This window comes from Mastigoproctus giganteus, chromosome 2, assembly GCF_048544385.1.
Source record: "Mastigoproctus giganteus isolate SK-2022 chromosome 2, ASM4854438v1, whole genome shotgun sequence".
In the NCBI taxonomy this organism is placed as follows: domain Eukaryota; kingdom Metazoa; phylum Arthropoda; class Arachnida; order Uropygi; family Thelyphonidae; genus Mastigoproctus; species Mastigoproctus giganteus.
This window is the reverse complement of record NC_143576.1, coordinates 41,984,751-42,000,038: the sequence shown is the minus strand read 5'-3', so window position 1 is coordinate 42,000,038 and position 15,288 is coordinate 41,984,751. Positions and strand designations below refer to the sequence as shown.

At 38.6% G+C, this 15,288-nt stretch overlaps 1 protein-coding gene across 8 annotated transcripts in view; it reads right to left on the bottom strand.

Moving 5' to 3' along the window:
• The window catches only part of CdGAPr (GTPase-activating protein CdGAPr), a 514,430-nt gene that overhangs the window by 184,995 nt on the left and 314,147 nt on the right, over positions 1-15,288 (bottom strand). The window lies entirely within an intron of this gene.

Genomic DNA, 15,288 nt, shown 5'->3' with positions numbered 1-15,288 from the left:
ACTAATAATCATCCTCTCTTTTCCCTGCAGTATCCTGATCTTGATGGATACATTTGATTCCTTAGAATAACAATCAGGCGCCTCCGTAGCCAGGTGGGAAGGAGCAGCAGTGCGTAGCACACGCTTCTTGATTAAACCGGGGTTCGAGCCCGTCACCACCAAATACGGAGGATGCGGAAAAGGTCTGGGAATGACCCCCGCATATCCCGGAGCAATATGGCCTTAGTTGCTAATGCTCCTAAAAACCAAATCACAAACAAACAGAATAACAATCCCACTCAGATTAAACTAACTAACTAACTCTCTGTCTGTCTGTCCCCTTAAAGAATTACAAAAAGCAATACTATCTTTGCTATCTAAAAAAACATATTGAAATATATAACATTAAACTGGAAAAGACTCATTTCCAACATGCAAAAAATAATAAAATGATAATTATGTATGCCTACTAACTGCTGCAGAATTGGGTTTATATTCTAATATGATGCCTTTCCTAAGGCTACTACACTGATTTCAAAACTGAAGTCTTTTTTATATATCATCTATGGATTTTCCACAAATTGGGGGGGAAGGAACACACTTTAGTTATTTTGTAAATTTTATTCATTTTTTTTTAATAACAAATTGGGCAAAACGCTCAATTAATTTGAAAAAAAAAAAAAAAAAAAAAAAAAAATATATATATATATATATACAGTGGATTCCGGTTATTTGGGCCACCGATTAATCGGGGCAGCCGGTTATTTGGGGAAAATCTTAAAAAACAGAAACCAATCGAGAAAATTGCCAGGGTTTACTTCGCTTAATTGGGACAGCATGCCGTTTAATCGGTGCAGGAGACCGCAGCACTGGGGATTACCGTACGATTGTCTCCGACGGTACCACGTGGTTCGGTCGAAATTCTGGAGGTCACAACAATAAAACAATAAAAACAATTAGCAGTCACCTGTTTATTGGGCTTTTCTGTTAGTGAAATCTATCATAAACGGGCAGTAAACTCGATCTTATTGAATTTGCGATAATACCGACAGCTGGAATTCTGTGCGTTATTATGGTGAAATGTGTTTACACTTCTACGAAATCTTCAATCACATAAAAAAATTGATTTTCAGATCTTTTCTTCATTCCTATTTTTAAAGCTTTGTAACTCGTCACTTGCGCGTATTATGTTACTTGCAATTTGTGTGTGCCGTGCTCTTTGTTATTGATTGCTTATCTTTTTACTGTATTAAATTTTAACCTCCACCCACAAATGTCAGTGAATAGAAATGTCAACTAGTTCGAATGTACATATTACAGTACATATTAATTATTCCGATTATCACATATATTCTTCCGATTTTCACGTATCATTTAATTTTTTAATTGGTGGTAATAAAGGGTAAATTTGTGCTTAATATATATTTGCTTTTATAGCCTGTGGATAATATTCCTCTTATTTTCGCTAATTAGAATCGCTGTTTAATAGAATTAAAATTCAATTCGCAAACGCGATCACAATGACCGGTGCTTACTGCACATCGTATAGTGAACGGTACTTTACTATGCTACCTATCAAATCACGTTACGATGGTGACTCCATTGGGTTTGATTTTGATTTGGTAGTTGTTGGCGCATCGGCTTCTGTGGCCATACTGCACCTCCCAAGGTTTTTTGCAGTACTTTGATCCAAGCCCGAGGCGGGAATCGAACCCGCGACCTTTGGGTTGCCGGGCAGGTATTTTACCCACTAGGCTAGCCCGATCGGCTGACTCCATTGGGTGACGTGATTTGATTGTACAGTGAACCAATTGTAAATATGGGGGGGGGGGGTTTCATTGTATTTTTAACTATTTACTTGAAACTTCGGATAATTGGGGCAGCCGCTTAATCGGGCCAAAATACACTAGTCCCGATGTGTCCCAAATAACCAGAATGGACTGTGTGTGTGTGTGCGTGTGTATATATATATATATATATATATATATAATACGTGATCGACATATATGTTGACTCAACAGATTTCTTGGAATAAACTAGTTCCAAATAAACTTTTTTGAGGCTTTTCTTTTTCTATTACACCTTGTGTAATGTAAATATTACATATCCTACAGTGGTCAGGTATATTAGAACAGTTCACCCACCCTGAAGGGGACAACTGCTCTGAAGATTCTTATGAAGTATTACAAATGTAGGATAGACGTGCGGAAATTTGCCTTTAGCCAGGGAGTGGTTGGTTGGTGGAACAGACTTCCATCCCTTGTCGTGGACGTTGATAGCCTAAATAAGTTTAAGGCTCAGTTGGGCAGGTATTTCGAACGAACAGAGAGGTGAAGGGAAGTGGGTTTTTTTTTTGGCTGATGCTGCATAAGCTTGCTTTCTTGCATCAAATGCCTCTACTAATGCTAATGCTAAATGAAGGGGACGATTCTCCTACAAATCATGTCCTGAAGAAATGTGCTATTCTGTCAATGTTTGCAGACCTTTCTAGAAGACATGATATAGCCAAGAGGGATAGCTTTGTGCTTGCCAACTCATTTTTGTGATGGGCCATTATGAGAACTTGAAGAGTAGGGTGGATGCCCTCAAGTGAATTAAAATGGGGAAGCTCTAAGCTATCTGAACTCAATTCCAGAGCTCATCCTTGAGCAGCAAACACAGTACCAACCCCTGGGCAGAATGTGCAAATACCACAGGAGGTAGCTATTGTTAATGACTATTGTTGGGGAATCAGGAAATATACTGTGCAAAAAGGATAGGTGGAATAAGACCAGAGTATGTCTGCCAAGTTGAAATGTTGTAAAGCAGATATCATCTTTTAAGGTGCACAAAAGGTAATATTGTTGTACACGTTGGCACTAATAACATTAAGAGTAGGAGATCTCCTAATTTACTTAAAAAAATACAGTGAAAGTTGAGAGTTAGGGTTCAATTTGAAAGTGTCTGCAATTCTACCCAGGCATGATAGGAGGGAGTATATAATGCAAGCCTTGTCAATCAATTCGGCCCTGAAGAGATTGTGCAGGGCTCACAGGGTACAATTTTCCTCGGCAAGGTCTGTGCTTATTAACAGAAAAGAGTGCTCCTGCAGAGATGGAATACACTTAAACAGAAAGGATGCAAGAATATTTGCTGATGTTATCAAGGCAGGGTTAGGTGGGTTGGAAAACTGTTGGCCTGGGGGAATATACGGACTAATAGATTAACCATAGCTGCAGGCAGAGGTGAAAGTGATTCTTGCACTGTTTCTACTGGAATATACAGCAGCCTGGAAAGCAAAGTACTGTGGATTTCAAGACCTGCCGTGGGCTGTGTTAGGGTAACTGAGAGTAAGAACAGGTGCATGTATACATGCACGTTCACCAATGCTTTGGAGCACAGTAAACAAATTTTATGGATTTGAAGTGGTAGTCCAGTCATTAAATGCAGACACTGAGGATATCAGAGACAAAGCGCCACCAGATATACAGATGCAGAATTTGAATATGAGAAGTACAATGTATACAAAAAGGACAGACAGGATAAGAGGGGGGGGGGGATGCTCTTAGTTAAGAATCACATAAAAATCTAAGAGAGTACATCCAGTTGACATGGGTGGCCAGTGCAATGTTGACTCAGCTTGGTGTGACAGAAGCATTGAGAAAGTAAAAATGAGCATATTATAGACCTAACCACTCTGATGAGTACAACAAACAGCTGTAGAGTAAATAAGGATATCTTATAATGGGGAATTTTAATTTTCCAGATATTGACTGGAACTTGTGGGTGTTGGTCGCCCCACACACTAGCCTATTAGAGAGGCAACAAGCGAGAGTAATATGCTTGATCTTGATTATCAACAGCGATTATTCATGCATCATTAGGAACCTGCATATAAAAGAACAACTAGGTGGCAGTGATCACAGTGTACTGATGTGGGATTTACTTAAAGATGTATATACCATCAAGGGTAAAGAGAAGGGTTTTTGCTTTCATAAAGACAATACAGTGGTCTCAGAAGTTTTTAAATTCTATACAGTGTGAGCAAGTAATGATATTACCATCAGAAAATTCTAAATGGGAAGCATTCAAGGAAATAATCATAGAAGCTACTAGGCTTTTCATACCAACTAAGAAATACCATTCAAGTTATACCTAAATAGATATCAGCCGAACTACTCAGCCTCGTTGGAGAGAAGAAAAATGCATGGTATGCATATAAATTATCAGGTGATGCAGAAGACTATGATAGATATAAACCACTCTTCAATATATGATCACAAAGGGTGTCAGACAAGTTAAGGCAGATTATGAAAAATCCTTGGCAAAGGATGCAAAGAGAAAAAAAGCAAAGACTTCTTTTCTTATGTAAACAGTAAAAAGAAGGGAATGCAGCAAAATGAATCACATACATACACTTGACATCAATGGTTCAACTGTTGATGATCCTGCTCAGGATGCTGACAAGCTGAATAAGTATTTTGCATCTACATTCACAAATGAGGAATTCTTTAGGGAAGTGAATGCCAGAAGTTCATCAAACTCTGCCACGGTGCTAAATGTTTTTGTAATAACAGAGAGGAAAGTGGAAGAGAAACTGCTGAAGTTAAATGTAAGAAAGGTACCTGGGGTGGATGGGATCTATTTAATTAAATTGAGGGAAGCAGCAAAAGAAGTAAGCAGCTTTCCTCTTCTGATCCTTCTTTTAATAGAATTGCATAAATTCCATCAGCCTGACATGTATTATTTACTTTTAGCTTCAGCGATTTCAACAATATCATTTAACTCCTAATTATAATTTGGTGTGCTTCTGGTATTTCCATTCCTAAAAACTTCATGTGCAAATGTAGATGCAAAATATTTATATAGTTTATTGGCAAACTAAACAGAATCATTAATAGTTATGCCATTCATATCTAGTAGGGCAATGCTGTTTTCATCCCTTTCCTTCTAATGTTAACATAAGTAAAGAATTCTTTGCATTCTAAGCCAAAGACTTCTCATAATCTGCCTTAGTGCCGTGACTGCAGAGTAGTCACTTGCTAGTTTATAATTATCCCACATATTTTCTTCTCTGCCACAAATCTCATCAGTTCATCTGACATCCATTTAGGTCTAAAACTTGAACTACACCTCTTAGATAGTAAGAAAAACTTCTGATTACTTCCCTTAATGGCTCCCAAGAAGAGCGGATAGAAAGCCCAGCATGTCTCCCTTGATATAAAGGCCACAAAAGAGAAGGGACATTCACAGCATCAAATGCAGCTTCTATATCTAAGTAGGTGATGGGGAATTCCTGACTGCTCCTTGCAACCAATAATGCCAAGAATGGCATTAGTGGTTGTGAGGAAGTTTGTAGTCATCGATCACTATGAAACAGTAACAGTAATCATGGCATGTGATACAAGAAAGAAAGCGTATGAGCTTATATAGCATCAGCCAAAAAAAAAAAAGAAAAGAAAATTCACACAACCATTCCCTCTAAATGTTTGTCCAGTTCCTCCTTAAATTTATTTAACCTATCAACTTCCACAAAGACAGATGGAAGTTTGTTCCAGCAATTAACCACCCCACTGGCTAAAGGCAAATTTCTGCACATCTATTCTACAACTGTCTTTCCTCCATTTGAATTTATGCCCCCTTAGGTTCGTAATTTGAGCAAGCGGAAGAATCCCATCAGAATTCAGTGTGCTCAACCCATTCAAGGCCTTAATATACCTCAATCAGATCACCTCGCAGGTGCCTAATCTCCAGCCACTGCAATTTGCAAAACTTAAGCCTCTCTTCATTCCTCTCACCAATATTGTTGCCCTTTTCTGTACATACTCAAGCAAATCTACATCCTTCCTAAAATGAGTAATGAATCTGGAGGGGGGGGCTTACCTACAAGAATTTGTTTGGTGAGGACTGGTAGCAGCATTTTTCCAATATCTTGAGAAGTGCTGAAGCTTTAGAGATTAGGAAGAGTGATTCCAGTTGTACAGATGTCATCCACTCTAGGAGAATGCAACAGTATTTCTTATCAAAAGTCATCTACTGCAGGTCAATTCCAAGTCGCAAGAGTGCCCATATTTTTGGAAGTGCCTGGGCAGGTAAGAAATGATCACATAGTTTCAGACGATTGTGTTTCAGTATAAGTGTGGGGTTGGACCTCAAGGATGGCAGAGCATTATGCCACTAACAGATATTCCAGATGTTCGGGCATTTATCACTCCTGTGAACATTTTTACAGTAGTAATTAAGCATCTGATGTCAATTAACTTGGGTACATTTTGCTGCTCAGCCATTTCAGCGGCTCTCAGTTGAGGAGATTGGCAATGCTTATGAGTGGTCCATTTCAGAATCCAGTATTCACGTAAGTATACCAGTTTCTAAAGTGAGGGCAAAGCAGATGCCAAATTTCAGCAGCATATAATATTAGATAAACTGTAATTTGTAGATACAGTACCTGATAGTGGTTGCAGCATCGTTTGATATGGACTTAGTGCCATTTTGCTCTCCAGCTTAAGTTCATAAATCGCTTACGGAGGTATTCTGTGTGAGCATCAAATCTCAGCTTCGGATCAAAATAGACACCTGGTGACAAACAGGATTAGGTGCCACAAACTTGTGGTTTAATCACTGTTGGTCACTGTTTGAGTGGATAAATCATTATTGCAGATTTATTTAGGTTAGGATTTAACCCAAAATTCTACAAGTTGAAAGGGCGATCAAACTCAGCGAATGAAGAAGCTATTGCCATTGGATCTGCTATAGTTGGAATTGAGGTAAGCAATTTTATATCATCAGCATATATTATTGCATCATCATGGGGACACTTAAAAGGGATAAAATATGACTGAGAATAGGCGGCCAGAGCAATTACTTCAGCAGTAATTTTACGGTATAGTGAGACTTCTACATTGTGAAGTGGACACTTCTACTCTTCAATAAAGAGGTGAAGAAATGAAGAAAATATATATGAATGTACCTAAATGAGTAACAAAAAGTCTTTGTCCCCAAGCTCATCTTCGAGAACACTCAAATTTTTAAACAACAATCCTGACTATGACCCTTTCTTGGCACAAACATACCACAAATATTTCTTTTCCGCATCGAAGAAACTAAACGAAAAACTTCTCTCTTGAACTCTCAGTGCAACCTTTGAAACGAGCCAAAACTTGTCTTGAACTCCTAGACTCTATCCAAAAGAAGACAGTCAGATTAAATAATTACACCTCTCTTACTCCCCATCCCACTTTCTGTTGCTTAAACATTCAATTTCTGCTAGTACAGTATACCTTTTATACAGATATTTCCATGATCCCTGGGCTTCTGAATTAGTATCTGTAATTCTGCCTCTTTCTTCCAAAACAGTTCGAGCACGTGACTCAACTAATCAACATCCACTCACAGCTCCAAAACCACCAAATTAACTTTTCCTCATTTATTCCTTCTACTTATATTCTTTGGCAGCAATCTTCTTTGGGAGGAATTTCTTGAAAATTATATCCTACAAAAATTCAAGCCAACATCAATAAGATTCTGTCCTCTTATATAAACCATCAGCCTATACATGGTGCCGGAGTATTATGGGTTCCAATACCTTTCGTGCTTGGAGTTGCCACGCAAAAGCGATAAAAAGTAATTTGATAAGCTTTTACTATTTTTAAATTTTTATTTTATATATTTTTTCATTACTAAAGAAATATGAAACTGAAACCGTTAACCTTATCATAAATCTGAACGTGGAAGATTATTTTACAGTACTAATTCATATACGATAGTTCGGAAAAGTACAACTGTATACGCTTTGTAGTTGCCATGACAACAGGACACTAATCACAGCAACCAATGAATCACACCCACATTGTGACTCACCCAACGACTGCACTAGCCGATGAGGTCACAGGGTACAAGAAAAATTGCATTATAAAGATTTCCGAATACCAAAAAAATTACATTATAAAGATTTCCAAATATCAAAAAGATAAAAATGCAATGATCTGCGTTCGTGGGCTCATATCAATTTTGAAGTCCTTATCAACAAACAAAAACCAAATTTTGAAATCCCGCGAGTAGACACTCAGGGTGTGCATAATTATTTCGAAATGATGCTAATCTTCCAATTCAAGTTCACGAAAATGTCAACAATTTCAGTATCTAAAACTGCTTCTACTTCAATTATATATATATATAATCAATTATATATATATATAACAGCAAGGTACGTTAACACCAGTTGCAATTCTTTTCTTTTGGGAGAGAAAGTATATATATAAAATGTATAAACACCTACAGTAAACAATAATTAAGATTAATGAATTAATTAAGATTATGAATTTAAATAATCTTGTTTTCAGATTTTTTTCTCTCATGTATTTATTGATAATGAATATGAAAATAACGTAATTGGTACATAAAAAAAAAACACAAACACACAGCTTGTAAGGCCCCTACAATTATACGCTCCTCTTCTCAAAAACAAGAACCTAGAAAAGAGCGTTTTTCGTTTCACCATGGAAAATAATTGAGAATAATTGAAAAACACTTGAGAGGAAAATAATCATAGAAACTGAAATGATGTGATATCACACAGATATGTTAATTACATAGAAAAAATAAAAATATGTTGTCAATCGAAATTTATCAAGATCAATTTGAATATATCTGGCAAAAAAAAAAATTTTTAATAAATATTATATATATATATAATTTTTTTTTTTTACCTACACATATATAAGTTAAACTCGGTACGACGCCTCAATTGTTCGACAAGACAAATTTAAAAAGTTAATTGAAATCAACTGAGACGGCTAAGAATTTAATAACTAAATCTATCAAGCAAATTTATTGTTCTGTATAATCATTTGCATTATCACTAATTTTTCTCTTAAAATCTAATTGTTATTTACCAAGATAAAGCTGTACATATAACAAAAGCATCCCATCCTGGGAATACCTTTCTATTAAGTCCAAAGACGTTCGCGACCATTCCGACACACATAGGTTCACCGATAAGCCCATCAGTTCTAAGGTCGATGTCCTAGAAGGCATAATTATTGCTCTAAGAACACCGACAACCCGTTACATTCTCGGTCACATAGACATGCAAAGTTCCGCACGTACGTCTACAAACGAAGTTCGTGTACATACGCTAGTTTCTAGTGAGTCGAGGTTCTCGAAGCACAGCCAATCACACATCAGTTACTGGTACCATGCTGTCTGAAGGGAGATAGGACGCGAAGGGAGAGAGAAAGAGAAGAGCCAAGTGGCAAACACGACGGTCTAGAGGTGAGTCACCTAAACAGCACGTGCAACTGCCCCAACTCATCCGCACTTTATTGAATGGGTAATGAGTAGCATGAATCGTTTAGTTTACCACTCATGCAAATGACGGAACCATCAGCGAATAATCAACAAGATTAAACTTTCCCCGAGATTGAACAAAAAAACTATGGGTAGGCGACACATATACTTGTAAAAGCTTCTTTATTAGCAGAATTCCCATAAGTCAGAAGCATTGTGTAATGCAATTACTTAACCACTTGCAAAACAAATGACACAGAAGTATCTTTGGGGCCGACCGGGCTAGCCGAGTGGGTAAAGTACCTGCCCGGCAACCCAAAGGTCGCGGGTTCGATTCCCGCCTCGGGCTTGGATCAAAGTACTGCAAAAACCTTGGGAGGTGCAATATGGCCACAGAAGCCGATGCGCCAACAACTATCAAAAAAAAAAAAAAAAAAAAAAAAAAAAGTATCTTTGGATATCTCAAAACAATATGCACAATCTAGGAAGAAAGTAAACAGATATCTCTTTACTTTCTTCTTTACTTTAAGAGATATCTCTTTACTTTCTTCCAAAGATATCGTCCAAAGTAAGTTCGCCCAGGTTCTAGAGGTTCCCCACCCCTTCTTTTTTGGAGAGGGGGCTGTGATACCTACCGTAAACAATTAAAAATGAATTACATTTTACGTCAAATTCAGTTCAAAGTAGCGAGCAAATGCTCCTCAACAAGACAGATCGACTTCGTTGGATAAGTAAACTGCATGAAAATTGGAGATTGGGAAATGTTCTTCACCCGCCACTACTCTATACCGCCGAACTATTGGTGTCAGCAGCCTCTATCACTATTCAACTTGCCTTCACATTGGAGTACTAGCTGCTTAATGGGTTCACCCAAAAGTGGCAAAGAATCAAAATCAAAGACATGGCCTCGATCCATTCCAAGGTTTCCTCTATTCATTCTTGAGCACTGGTGCTCACTTTCGTGAGACTTCGTTGGCAGCATTCGGGAAAACCTGGTCATCGAGGGTCTCCGCAATTCGCGTTTGAAGTGCTTTGGTAATATGTCACTGTTAATGCGACTACTTTATTTGTCCGACTGTTTCCTGCGGTATCATATGCTGTCCCACATCAAAACTCTTGATGCCAAGCTATTAAAGCATGAAACCGACAAAAAAAAAAAAAAAAAAAAAGTTGAAATCAATTGCAGGTCACCGAAAACCTAGACCAACCCAAGGTTGAATGTTAAGCTTTTAATCTTGGGGTTGAAAGTGTTAACTGAAACCGGTCACAACCAGATTCGTAGTGACTGTCTGATGCTTATTTCCGTATGCACTAAGTGGCCACTTCATTAGTTACATCTACCCTTTTGATGAAATGGAACGCTCCATCACTAACAGCCTCAAGTGATACAACGCAGATGGGTAGATATACAAAGGGTACTAGGAAAGTTTTGCAATATGGCGGAACAATGAATCACAGGAAGCTGCATGTTGAGACATGTTCATACGTGCATAGTAGCCGCCGCGCCAAGTCGATGGGCTCAGTTATTCATTAGTAGTGAGAGTGTAAAGTGCTTGCGATGGCATCGTGGTCACGAATTGAGATAAGGACAGTTTTGTGGTATAATTTTGTGCGTGGTTTAACCATAGACCAGTGCTTAGAAGAAATGACTCTTGCACTAGATGATGATTGTCCACATTGCACAACGATATTCAGGTGGTATAGAGAATTCCAAAGGGGAAATTTCACTCTTGAGGATTCTGAGAGGTCGGGAAGGCCACGAACGTCAGTTACGGAGGAAAACGTTACTGCTGTGAGGAAAATGCTTGACGAAAACAGGCGAGTGACCTACCAACAGACAGAGGATACTTTGGGCCTAAATGCACCAGCAATTAGTTCGATTCTGCAAGATCATTTGCACGTGAAGAAACTTTGTTCTCTCTGGGTGCCGCATCAACTGACTGAAGAGCAGATGACACGACGTGTGACTTGGTGCCGGGAGATGTTAAAAAAAGTTTGATAAGGGACAATCTCGGTATGTGAACAACATCGTGACAGGTGACGAGACTTGGCTGTACTATTACGATCTGCCGACCAAGGCTCAAAACAAAGTTTGGGTCTTTGATGATGACGACACACCCGTAATTGTCAGAAAATCCCGAGCTGTAAAGAAGAAAATGATAGCTGTATTTTTCAAATCGAGTGGAATTGTGGAACGTGTCGTTTTGGACACGCAGAAGACAGTCACAGCTAAGTGGTATACTGAACAATGCCTGCCTAAAGTCATTGGATCTATGAAGAACCTGCAGCCAAAGTCAAGAATGGACACCTGGTACCTCCATCACGATAGTGCTCCAGCTCACCGCGCCAAAGCCTGCACCGAATATTTGACCACGACAGGACTGAAACTTCTCGAGCACCCTCCCTACAGTCCAGACCTTGCTCCCTGCGCTGTTCCCGCATGTGAAAATGAAGCTAAAAGGGAGGCGGTTTTCCAGTGATGAGGACCTTCTACGGGCTTGGGACAACGAGTGTGCTTTACTCCCTAGTGAAACTTAGCAGAACTGGTTTAAAGATTGGTTTCGGAGGATGGAGAGGTGTATTGAATGTAGAGGAAATTACTTTGAAAAAATTAAATAAACAAAGCTGTATTGCAAAACTTTCCTAGTACCCTTTGTATAAGGATGATGTGTGGAATTTAGTAGGCATACAAGTTCCTCCCGTCAATGACGCGAGGAACTTTTATGTTTTTTTTTCTCCACTCCGTGGCTGAATTAGTCGGTCTCACGTTTAGATTGCAAGGTCTCCTCCCCGGAAACTTGAGTTTTTTCGTCCAGAAAAACAGGCAAACCGACACACGCAATTCACGAACATAATACACTCGAGTAGTTCAATTAATATTCCACGTGACTCTAGTGTCACATTTCTTTATTATCTATACACTACGGGTACATCTGACCAGGCTCATCCTTTTGATGTATACGTTCAGTTTCTTCCAACAGGATAACATCACAAGGCGAGAACTAAAAGGAACTGGTTACGGGAACATGAGAATGAATTCAGCCTACTGCTTTCCTTGTCACCAAACCTCAACTGAATTAGAACCGATGGAATGAGGTGGAACACGTTCTTCGCATTAGAGATCTACAACCATCCATTTATTATTATTATTAGCCATATGGTGCAAGGAAGTCTAAGGTTTTTGATGCACTAGCCATAAAAAAAAAATTCTGAGTTACCCTGAGAGAGAGTGAGTCTGAATTAAAAGGGAATCACCAAGAGAAGAATGATGATATCTAGCTCAGGATCCTGGGTGTGCCAAGCCCATACTCACCAGAACCAGATGTGAGCCCCTTTGTAACAACTACGGCGAGGAATTGAGTCAACATGGGTCTGCATCCCTGTGGCATGCTTCCGACACCTCGTTGAGTCCATGCCACGATGAAGCGAGGCTGTTCTGGGGGGTGGGGGTAACTATTAAATATGTGTTCCAAATAGAGTGGCAACTCTATGTATGTGCAGGAATGCGGTTATTCATTAGAAAAATTAACAGGAACCGTCATCAACTCAAATTCGGAACTAAATATTTATTTATAAATTGTATTTTACTTTAAATTTTAGAATTTGCTATTTTAATTAAATATAATAACGCTGAATTAAATTGAAATACATTTTTTTAATTTTTTGTGTGGAATTCTGTGTGCACTTTTGTAATTTATTTTTATTTATTTTTTTTTACCTGCTGTACTATAAACCTTTATTTTTATTTTATTTTTTCTACCTGCTCTATAAACCTAGTGTTTATAATCGCAAACCTCCCACACCGCGTAAAATGGCTCTAGGTCGAATCCCGAAGACGGGAGATTTTTATGTTTTTTTTTTTACTTTTCCCCCAAGTGGCTGTTATGCGGCAAGGGTTGCATGGTTTAATCTTCCTGGAAACTAAGAACACACGCAATTACAGCTAAAATATACCAAGCCTCGTAGTTACTTTGTAGCTTAACACACCTCCATTAAGCCATAAACGGGTACTGCAACACTATTCGGTGTGTACACCCCGTACGTATTTTCCCCACTGCCCTAAAAATATTTGTTTTGCAATAAAGACATTTTATCCCTTTCTCTCAATATACCTTGCTAAGAGTAATATAATAGGACAGCCAGCTCCCCCTCTGTCTTGAGGGAAATGAGTGGGAAGTAGAAATATGCAAAGCAGCTGTACTAAAATGGTGAACAGTATGGTTCGGTCAGAAAGTTCACACTTGTCTACGGCAGGGTGAGTTTTGGGAGAGTGTTAACAGACTTCGAGGAATATCATAATGATATCATAATAGAAATACAACCTTGCATGAGAGCGCATCAGCAAAACTTCCCAAGTCGACTGTCGGCTAAGTAAGCCCAAAATCCGGCAGAGCGCGAAGAACCCCGACAAAAACTGTACCTTCATCACACCAACTACCTGTGGTTTCTTGCCACCTTAAAGGTGGCAAGAAACCACAGGTAGTCTGACAAGCGCTTCCACAACTCGTACAGCCGCATGCCATGATTAACAAATTCAATTGACGGTGCCTGTTATTACTGTGCATTAAGTAGAATATTCCGTCAGCACTAGAAGCACCGTTGCGTCATTTAATAATAGATTCCTTCAGTTCAGTTTCTGTAAAAGGCTGATTATAATTTTGTGAACAGCGTGTGAGAAAATTAACTGTGTTTTTCAGCAGCAGCAGCTTTTTATTTTATTTATTATTATTTATTTTATTTATTTTTTTTTTTTGAATTTTGACTATATGACGCTGTTGCAGATACCTTTGAAGAATGCTTCAATGAGGGCAATTGCATTCTCGTAAAAGGGACGACAATCCCTGCCCGTTCGGTTGGGAACTAGGAAGGAGATCAGAGAAAAATTGCCATTTAGCAGCCAAATCTTATTCCATGTTAGTCTAGAGTCAGCGTCTTCAGAGAAGGTAGAGGCATACCGAATCCGGTAGTCTCGATTAGCTGGCCTTCTGATATGACGCGCCTTTGTTCTAAGCTTCTTGTAATCAAGTTGTTGGTGATCGGGAATCTTCAAAACAGATGCGTACTTTTTTTTCGCCGTATTGCATGCGTCATTCCACCAGGGATTATTATACGTATCTGATGGCGGATTGCAATATTCGCTGCAACTAGTAGTTGACGTGTACTATGTTCAGAAACACTGTCAGATGCTTCTACTTGAATAACTTGTTCACCTAATGAGACAGATAATTTATATTGTGCCCAATTTGCCTTAACAATTTCCACTGATACAAACAGTTTCTGTGATTCCCTGTTTGTATGGCTAGTTGTAGTTTTTAAATCATTCAGTACTGTCCATTCAATGCTAGGATATAAGGTTGGATGACGGACGGAAGGATCAATGGCCGAGATTGAGCAGGTGGGAAGATGAACATGGTTGTATGCGAGTATTTAATGGGGTGAAAATTTCCGTATCTAATACTACTTCAATTGGTCGACCTAGTTGGAGTGCTCCTCATGGCACGCCACTGAAGTATTCTACTTAGTTGGCCACACAACCATGGCCAGCAGTTTAAGCGACTCTGTCCAGTCAATGAGGTGTATAGTTCCTGCACTGAAGAATTTGTTTCGGCTATATTTGTCCCTTACAAACAGATGGCTGCCAGTTTATAACAACTGGGTAGGTCATAAATATCTTCTGAATTGCTACGAATACCTCTACAGTTCCGTGTATAATATTCATTTTTTTATTTTTTATTAATACTTCTTATTGGCTGATTCTGCCATGAATGTCGATGTCGTCGAAGTGATTTACTTTTACAACAGAATCATCTTTCTTTTTTTTTTTTTTTTTTGTTACCGTATACTAAAAGTGATGTGATGGCTATTGGGGGAATGAATCTGAGGTATTCTTTTGGTCTGCTATTGACTGCTTAGGAAACTTAGGGGCTTTGTTGTGAAGTTGAAAAATTATGTAAGTAAGGCTAATTCATTTTATTTTCATTGTTGTATTTTTTTCTCCGTTTTGCATTTCTCACATATTCTGGAATAGGCCAGCTGATCGCC